A 10,150-nucleotide genomic window follows, 5' to 3' on the forward strand; every position below is an offset into this window, starting at 1 on the left:
GCAAGCAAGGAAGCAAATATATATATAAATTTAAAAAATAAATCAACAAGAAAACAAGGGGGAAAGGACAACCTTTCTTAGGGCTAGTCTTTTCTAGGGTTTGATTTCTGGCTGGCTAGAGGTTTGTGTGTTTAATGATGCCGTTCTTTTGGGTGAGGGGTTTAGCTCCTTGTGGGAGGGAGCCACAATTCACGAGGTGCCTCAGTTTGGAAGCAGTTCTAGACAAAACAAGGCTCAGACCAGAGGAGCTTTGTTTCCTTGAACCTTGCAAACAGGAACTTGGAAACATATATCAAAGGGGTTTAGCATGGATTTTAGTGGGGAAGTGTTTGGGGAGGCACACAAGCATTCCCACTTTATCACAAAGGAGACACTCAGCATGAGGAGAATGTGATTACTACCCCACTTGTGTATTTTTCTTGGAAGACAGACCTTAAACACTTTACTCAGCTGACAAGTGCAGCTAAGACTTAGCTTTCAAGCAAACAAGCTCCACATATTCTAAATGAAACAGTTATTAAAGTAGAAGGGGTGCTTCCCAGTGTATTGCACGGAGTGTGACATGTATCCTGAGGGGCAGAAGTCGTGGGTATGTGCTGGGTGCAAACAGCTCCTGGCTCTCAGGGAACAAGTTTGTTCCCTCAAAGCCAAGGTGGCTAATCTGAAGAAGCTCAGGAAGGCAGAGAGGTATGTGGGTGAGATCCTCAGGGATCTGATAGAGGCAAAGCAATACAAAAGATCGGGGGAAACTGTAATATGGTCCTAGGCTAATAATTTATAACTACAAAAGATATGAAAAATTATGGGTATTTCAATAATAATAATGGTTAATAATGCTGCATAAAATTACTTAACACTTAATAAAGATTGTTTTAAGAAGTCATAATACATTAAAAGTCCTCATACGTATGCTGATTAGGTAATTAATTCAAGTATCATAGAAGTCCTCAGACATATGTTGACTAGATTGTGCAGTCTTGTGATTTCAGGTGAGTGCCATGCCCTCGCCCACAGATAGCGATGAGGAGTGGGAGGCTGGCAACCATCCAGAGGGTGAACAGGCACCAGAAGGGGAGAGCTTGGTTGTCGGGCTGCAGGAGGTAGCTGAGATGGGCCAGGGTGAAGGTTCAGGACAAGAAGGCCTGTCGGGAGCAGAGGAGACAGGGTGTGGAAAGCCAAACCCTGAGGATGATCAACCATTAACCCCCAAGAGCAGAGATGTGCAAAACGCCGACAGCAGGTGCAGGCACTCAGAAGAAGTCAGAGGCTCCTCAGCAGTCCAGATAAGCACTGAATCGCTAACAGCTGGCTGGGGGAGGTAAGCAATTAAGCCAAAGGACTATAAATCAACCAGCTGGCAACAAACAAGCTGCTGGAAGCAATGTGTCAGTTGAGCTTGCTGCATATCAAGTCTTCTGTTACATGGAATTCCCAGCTTCGTGGTGGAACTCTTGATTCTCAGGCTTCCTGTTTGTAACCTGATTCCTGAGCTGGGTACTGGACAGCTTCAGTTGGCATGGGCTGCTGGAGAAGACTTGTTGCCACCATGATATCTCCCTCGGGGACGCCTTGGACCCTTGGCTCAGGATGTTTGGGATCTGGTGAGCGACCTGGGTCACGGGAGATTCAGTTTGGACTAGGTACTTGGTAGTGATTTGTTCTTTTGTGCTTCTTTACAGACACAGAGCAACTCCTGAGCTACCAGCTTCTCTGATAGTGACCTGGGACCAGACTGTGGACAGACAAACTCGTGACAGTGAGTTTGACTCCTTATAGATCCTTATAAAGTCAGACACATTTCAACTCATAGTCTTCCTCAGTGACTTTACATGTATTGTTCTCACGAGGGCATAGAGCCTCCAGACTCCTTTTGATCCAACTAAATTTTCACAATATTTCCAAGGTCCCATTCTCACTCAATGGCACATGTTTTGGCACATGTTTCTTTTATATGGTGTTGTGCCTTTAATATAAAAGTTCTAAAAAAAATCAAAGCCACTTATCCAAATACAGTGGCTTAAAGTTTGAACATCTTATATAGAGTTTACAGGGTTAGGGTAACTCTATATAAGATACTCAAACTTTGGCACAACATCATAAAGAAGGAACATGTGCCATTGAGTAAGAATGGGACCTTGGAAATATTGTCCTCGCATATTCCTCTGGGTATGCAGATACCCCAGATACTTCTCCGGGGCTTGAGAGCCTCCTCGTAGTGGGTGATTCGATCATTAGGGGCATAGAGAGATGGGTTTATGACCCACATGAAGCCCTCATGGTGACTTGCCTGTCTGTTGCATCCTCTGAAATGCTACCTGTTCCATGTGCAGGGCCAGTGAGACAGGCAGAGTTGAGGGGTCTCAATGCATGGATGAGATGGTGGTGATGGGAGGAGAAGTTTAGATTGGTTAGGCACTGGGATATATTTTGGGGCAAGCAAAGCTTGTATAGAAGGGACAGGCTCCACTTGAACCAAGATGGAACCAGACTGCTGGTGCTTAAAATCAAAACGGTTGCAGAGCAGCTATTAAAATAATGCCTGGGTGGTTAGTGGCATGAACTGGGTGGTATCTGGTTTGGCAAGCAAAATCTCTTAAGATGTGAGGGTGCAAATGTTTCAGATAAACCAGAAGGGGACAGTAGAATTAGGAGTAGAGCAGATGATGATGCATGACAGCTGGTCAAAAAGGTCAAATGAAAGAAATGGAGATAGCACACACCAACACCAGGTAAGAGGTTTGGTGTATATGTGTTTATATACCAATGCCAGAAGCCTCTGAGGGCAAGCAGGAATCTTGGTTGCTAATGAAAACATAGATATTATAACGCATAACGTTATAATTAGAACCATAACATTATAATTAGAACCAGTGGGACACTGTTATTCCTGGATATAAACTCTACAGAGGAGACAGGGAGGGGAGGATTGGGGGAGGAGTAGCACAGTATATTAAAAAAAGGGATAGAACCCAACAAGCTAGAAAACCTAGGAGGCCCATAGTCCTCCACAGAATCATTATGGTTGACAATACGAGGACTGAAAGGAAATGTGTTACTAGGGACATGCAATTGACCTCTGGGTCAAAATGCTGAGAGTGACCTGGAGTTGGAGAAGTAAATCAGAGAGGCATCAAAGAGAGAGTAAGCTGTAATAATGGGTGACTTCAATTATCCACACATAGACTGGGTAAATTCACATTTGAGTATTGGCAGAAAGGCCAAATTTCTAGACATCCTAAATAACTGTGCTGTAGAACAGTTGGTCACACAACCAACAAGAGAAAAGATGACCTTGGATTTAATCCTGAGTGGTGCCCAGGACCTGGTGCGAGATTTCAGAGTTGTAGAACCATTGGGGAATAGTGACCATAGTGTGATCCAGTTCAGCTTATATGCGAGTGGAGCACTGCTAAGGAAGTCCAACACAGAAATTTTAGATAAAGAAGCTCTGTTGGAATGTATATTAAGAAGAAGGAAAGATACCACCAAATTCGGGAGGACACCAGTGTGGCTAACAAGTAAAGACAGGGAAGCAATAAAAGGGAAGAAGATTTCCTTCAGAAAATGGAAGTCCTGCCCAAATGAAGAGAACAGAAAGGAACATAAACTCCGGCAAAGGAAATATAAGGAGACAATAAGGGATTAGAGGTGTGCATGGAACCGCGGAGCTGCGGTCCAGCACTGGGGTGGGGGTTCCATTAAGGGCGAGGGGAGGGTTTACTTACCCCTCCCAACACTTTCTCCCCTCCGGCGCACGTATTTTAGTCAGTAATTGGGGCGGCAGGATACCTCCCTGCCACCCCTTCCCCTGCTCGGCTGCAAAAGGCTTCAGGAAGTCTTTTGCACGTGCACACATCGCGCACACGCTTCATGTCTCCGCGACATGAGTGTGTGTGTTTGGCTGCGTGCGCACGTCGCGGAGATGTGAAGCATGCTGGAGGGGGGAAAGCGGTGGGAGGGGTAAGTAAACCCTCCCCCTGCCCTTAAAGGAACCCCCACCCCAATCCACCCATACCCCGAACCACCCATGTCCAGACCGGTCCGGAGGCCTGTAGAATGGCCTCCGGACCGTTCTGTGCACATCACTATAAGGGATGCAAAAAAAGAGTTTGAGGAGCATATAGCTAGAAGTGTCAAGGGGAATATCAAACACTGCTTTAAATATATCAGAAGCAGAAAAACTGCCAGGGAGGCGGTTGGACCTTAAATGATGAGGGTGCAAAAGGGATTATTAAGGAGGATATTGCAGAGAAGCTGAATGAGTTCTTTGCATCTGTCTTTATGGCAGAGGATACTGACCATATTCCTGCTCTGAAACTGAGCTTCTCAGGCTTGGAGGCTGAAGAATTGGGGCAGTTTGAGGTGATAAGGGAAGATGTTCTAGACTGTCTGGAAAAATTAAAAATTATCAGATCTCAAGGGCCAGATGGCATCCACCCAAGAGTTCTGAAGGAACTCAAATGTGAAATTGCTGATCTCCTAGCAAAAATATGTAACTTGTCTGTACAATCAAGCTCTGTACCAGAGGACTGGAAAGCAGATAATGTAACTCCCATTTTCAAAAAGGCATCCGGGGGGATTAGGGAAACAGGCTGGTCAGCTTAACTTCTGGGCCAGGTAAATTGATGGGAAGCATACTTAAGTACAAAATTGTTAAACATATAGAAGAACAGGCCTTGCTGAAGGAGAATCAGCATGGCTTCTGCAAGGGCAAATATTGCCTCTCTAACCTTTTGGAGTTCTTTGAGAGTGTCAACAAGCCTGTGGATAAAGGTCCCCACCAAAAGCTTTTGAGAAAATTTAGCAGTCATGGGATAAGCCATCTTATTTATTTATTGTTTCTCTGTGTAAACCGCCCTGACCCATTTTTGGAAGGGCAGTATAGAAATCGAATTAATAATAAGGGGACAGGTTCAGGTGCAGGCTGGACAGAGGGTAGGAAACAGAGGGTAGGAACCAATGGACAGTTTTCACAATCGAGGGAAGTAAGAAGTGGGGTCTCCCGGGGATCTGTACTGGGACTAGTGCTCTTTAACTTGTTCATAAATGATCTAGAAGTTGGGGCAAGCAGCAAAATTGCCAAATTAGCAGATTACACTAAATGATTTAGGGTAGTGAAATCACAACAGATTGTGTAGAGCTGCAAAAAGATCTTTCCCAACTGGTGGAGTTGGCGACAAAACTGCAAATGCAGTTCAATGTAAGCAAGTGTAAAGTGATGCGTATTGGGGTGAAATTATTGTTATTTATTCGATTTCTTCAAAATCCCCCAACTTCACATATACATTGATGAGGTCTGAGCTATCAGTGATTGACCAGAGAGAAATCTTGGGATCGTGGTGGACAGCTCATTGACTCAATGCACGGCACTTATGAAAAAGGTAAATTCCATGCTAGGGATCATTAGGAAGGGGACTGAAAATAAAAATGCTAATATTATAATGCCCTTATACAAATAAAAGACTCAGCCACATTTATTTATTTATTTATTTATTTTTATATCCTGCTCTTTCTCCAAGGAGCCCAGAGCGGTGTACTAAAGTTTCTCCTTACAACAACCCTGTGAAGTAGGCTAGGTTGAGAGAGAAGTGACTGGCCCAGTGTCACCCAGCTAGTATCATGGCTGAATGGGGATTTGAACTCGGGTCTTCCTGGTCCTAGTCCTGCACTCTAACCACTACACCACGCTGGCTCTTTTTTTTAGAGTACTGCGTGAAGTTCTGGTCACCATATCTGCTGAAGGACATTGTAGAACTGGAAAAGGTTTAGAAGAGGGCCACCAAGATGATCAGGGGCATGGCAAGGGACCCTCCCTATGAGGCTAGTCTACAGCATTTGGGGCTTTTTAGTTTGGAAAAGAGGCAATTACAGGGAGACATGATTGAAGTGTATAAAATTATGCATGGAGTAGAGTGAGTGGACAGAAAGAAATTTTTCTCCCTCTCTCAAAACAATAGAACCAGGGGTCATCCCATGAAACTGAAGGCTGGGAAATTTATGACAGGCAAAAGAAAGTACTTTTTCACACAGTGCATAAATTATCTATGGAATTCTACTAGCTTGGGTGGCTTTAAAGGGGCTTAAGACAAATTTACGGAGGACAGGTCTATCAATGGCTACTAGTCTTGATAGCTATAGGCCACCTCCAGCCTCAGAGGCAAGATGCCTCTCAATACCAGTTGCAGGGGAGCAACAGCAGGAGAGAGGGCATGCCCTCACTTCTTGCCTGTGGGCTTTTCAGAGGTATTTGTTAGGCCACTGGCCTAACCCAGGATGCCGGACTGGATGGGTTTTGGGTCTGATCCAGCAGGGCTGTTCTTATATTTCTGTTCAGAATCCATCAGGAGAATTAGTGAAACTAATTGTTAAGTACCTTCTTCTTAAATGCTTCCTACCATTTCCACAGAGCAGACTTCCACTTCCTGCGTCCAACTGGCTATGGGTGGAATGGAATACATTGCCCACTTGGATTTCAGTAAGGCAAGGCTGGCTCCATAGACAAGCTCTGAATGTGTCTTTGTTACATCATCAGCATTTATATCAATCTTCCTCCTTCTTGCAACTATTTGCTTGATTGCAATCCCAGCTCTAGCTGGCAAGATTCAGCTGGGTATTCTATGCTATGAAGTCAAATCATCGTATAGCAACTGCAGATGAAACTAGTAAGACGTTTGGGGGTCTTGTGTGTGGGAGTTACTAATCTTCACCTTTTCTTGTAAACAGTTCTTTTTCCATAATATTCTCTTGCCATATCTTTTAAGAGCAGTTTAGTATTTCAAACTTCCTCCTTTTTAGACAAGTGAAAGATGACCTAAGAAAACTACCAGGTAAGGCATATGTCTACATATTCAAATCAGCTGGCATATTGGCTTCATATCCACATTGCATGCACCAAGGAAACTTGTATGTGACTATTCAGGAGCCATGAATATCCTTCCCCTCCACCCTCACACACACTATTGGTTATGTGCTTCACAACTGAAGTCATGCACATTACTGTCAAGGCGGGACTGCTCAGGTGAGGTTTTCTCCAACTTGGAGACATAGTTACAGGGAATGCATGAACAAATACGCAGGACGAGAGAACCTCTGAGCATGTGCAAAGACTCCATAAAGGAAGAAGCAGCATGTATGCCCTCAGGTCTGCCAGGGGCCTTGTAACAAGGGAGGGCCCATAAGGCCATTATGCCCAGAGTCTGAAATTACTAAACTGCACCCCTGTGTGGCCTTGAGTCAATCGTGCAGAACTTGAGGAACAATGATCCCTGCCCCACTGACATGCAAAGCTTCACAACGATCAGGAATATTGATTGCCATGCATATGCTAACCTGCAAACTGAGCAAAAAGACACCATTTTAAAGTGGTGATTTTCTTATATTTAGCAGGGGGAGAGCAACTGCCCTTATCCAACCCCAGCACAGCATCCCTCCAGTGGCTGTTGCTGGTGTCTACCTTAAGTTTCTTTGTAGATTGTGAGCCCTTTGGGGTCAGGGGACCATCTTATTTATGTATTATTTATTTTTCTATGTAAATTGCTTTGAAAACTTTGGTTGAAGAGCAGTATATAAGTATTTGTAGTAGTGGTAGTAGTATTGCTTATAGGAAATAATAATCAGAAATGGATGTGTGGCAAATCAAAGTGAACAACCATCAGGACACCTTTGCCTGAACACACACCTGAATGTCACACTTAAGTCTGCTCATGATGCAATGGCTTGTACACCTCAAGATGACCTTTCTTGATTGCTATTCTGGATCGGTTCAGAGCTTGCAATTACTTGATTACCGAACACCTGAGGACCGGTGTCATGACTGGACCAATAGATGAACTGACCCCACTGAAAAGCACAACTTCTAACATGGCATCTGCTGATCTGAAAGTTATTTATGTGATTTCATTCATTCATTCATTCAACATATTTCCGTACCACCCAAAATTTGCCTCTCTGGGCAGTTTTAAACCTGTAACGGTTTGTACACATATCTGATGCTGCAGATCAAATTATGCACCAGCCCCTTATTAAACATGAACACACAAACCAACCATTTCCCCCATTAGGATCAAGAAATGGAATAATTGCTAACTAAGCAAAGAGACACCTTTTAAAGTGGTGATTCTCTTATATTTAGCAAGCGGAGAGCAACTAGCCCTATCCAACCCCAGCACAGCATCCCTCCAGTGGCTGTTTTGCTGGTATCTGCCTTATGTTTCTTTTTAGATTGTGAGATTATGTCTTTTTCTTTGTAAACCACTTTGTGAACTTTGCTTGAAGAGTGGTGTATAAATATTTGTCGTCGTCGTCGTCGTAGTAGTAGTAGTATAAGCCTGTTGGGAAGGATATGCTCAAATCAGCGAGGCTTTATCATTGAAATGGCAAGCAAGAAAAACAACAGATGCTTTGATCACCTGCTGTTTGTTTCCACACTTTCTATGACTGTTGTCCTAATGATTTTTAACAGGTACGAGAATCATTTGTTTCGGTCTGCGCTAAAAACTGTGCTATGGTTTCCTTTGCAGCGATACGGTGCTCACTTTCCCCAGCTGTTATTTAGTGATGCCATTGCTCATGATCTATCAGGCTGGGATCCTCCATCCATCTGCTGACATTCAAAAGGGTACTCTTCTGAAAGAATGTTTTTTTCTCATAGCCAACTGTGAACAACTTCACTTGAATACAGCAAACGGGGAAAGATGCTCTCTCTGGACACAGAAGGGAATAGTTTCAGTAGCCTGCAAAATTATGTGTTATTAGCATTTCAAAGGCTCTGAATGCAGAGTTGATGGCAAGATGTGAATGCTGGAGGAAGAAACAACCCATGTGGAATTGTAAATGTTTCATCTGTGGATAACAGTAGCAATTTTGCGGTGCTTGGGGACTGTCACCGAAATGTCAGAAGCAAAGAGGATAGCTTTACGGAGGAATGAGAAGGTGACTTTGAAAGTGCTAAAAATTAGTGCGTGTCTGTATAAGTGTCCCCTTTAGAAGTTTTGATTGGTCCTTTTTTCTCTAGTAGTCTAAAAGTCAGGACCGATATATTATGGCAGACATAGAGCTGCCACCAAAAACAGCAGCTCCATCTTTCCTTTTCTCCCCGAAGATCTAGGGATATGCAGCATGTGACATGATGACATCACAATGTGAGTTTTCCCACCTATGCAAGCAGCAGCCAATGCATCAAGGATTATCCATAGGATCTGGCAAGCATCTCTAGTTATTATGGGAAGAAAGGAGAAAGAGACACAGGACTACCATTTTCAGCAGCAGTTCATATCTTCTGTAGTATCTAGTTCCAGCCTAAGTTATAAAACCACTTCTTGAGTATTTGGACTGTCAGATCTACTTGCAAATCTCAATGGCCCATTTGTAGTTGAATATCTCAGGGCAGAAGACAGCGATTCAGTTCTATAGCCTCAGGCAACTTGTGTTGCTAATCTCATTAGTAAGAACTACAGGGATGTGATCTGAGTGTCCAAACCTCTCCCAATACCTTCACTCCATCAGGATCATTCTGTTTCTGCTGTCATCATCAGTGAGTCTATTGGCTCATGTACATGACCAGATGTCCTCAGTGGTTCAGGAATGAATGTGGTAGAAATTTGGTTGCTTGTACACTTCCACAAGAATAAATGAGGGGAATATGCATAAATGCAAGTGTGTAGTTTGTCTCTAATTGGGCTAGCCATCCTTAATTCTAAACAAACAAAATGCCCAGATTAATGATATCCAGATGTTCAGAATCAAACCTTATTATCATTAACAACCGCAGAGTTGTAGAATACAGTATGCTTCTGAATGTCAGGAGATTTTACCACATTTCCCAGTCTTTCTTGACTTTCTCATATGGTGGATTTATTTAAGCACACATCTGCTTGCTAGGGATATTGCTCCAAAGTCTTATTTTCTTTCAGAACATGACCCCAGCTGTCATGACCAGCTGTAACTTATTAGCATGCCCTTGAAAGTGAAAACACGCATGACTATTCTTTACTGTAAGCATTTGGGTAAGAAGCCAACCTTCTCTCAAGATTAAAACGTAAATGTCAAGGTTGTTCATTTACTGTGTGCTGTATAACAAAATCTCTAGCGGTCAAAATCTCCTGTTTCCAAGGAATGCAAACAAGTCCAGCAGCAGGCATATTAATGAAGG

General features: G+C 43.3%; 1 long non-coding RNA gene across 1 annotated transcript; it reads left to right on the plus strand.

Moving 5' to 3' along the window:
- Positions 1-1,606: 1,606 nt before the first annotated feature.
- Positions 1,607-9,737, plus strand: LOC128346080 (uncharacterized). The gene is made up of 3 exons (XR_008316771.1): positions 1,607-1,756; positions 6,796-6,827; positions 8,520-9,737. It is a non-coding gene; the product is annotated as an uncharacterized LOC128346080 (long non-coding RNA).
- Positions 9,738-10,150: the final 413 nt, after the last annotated feature.

The sequence above is a fragment of the Hemicordylus capensis genome, chromosome 2 (genome assembly GCF_027244095.1).
Source record: "Hemicordylus capensis ecotype Gifberg chromosome 2, rHemCap1.1.pri, whole genome shotgun sequence".
Classification (NCBI taxonomy): Eukaryota; Metazoa; Chordata; class Lepidosauria; order Squamata; family Cordylidae; genus Hemicordylus; species Hemicordylus capensis.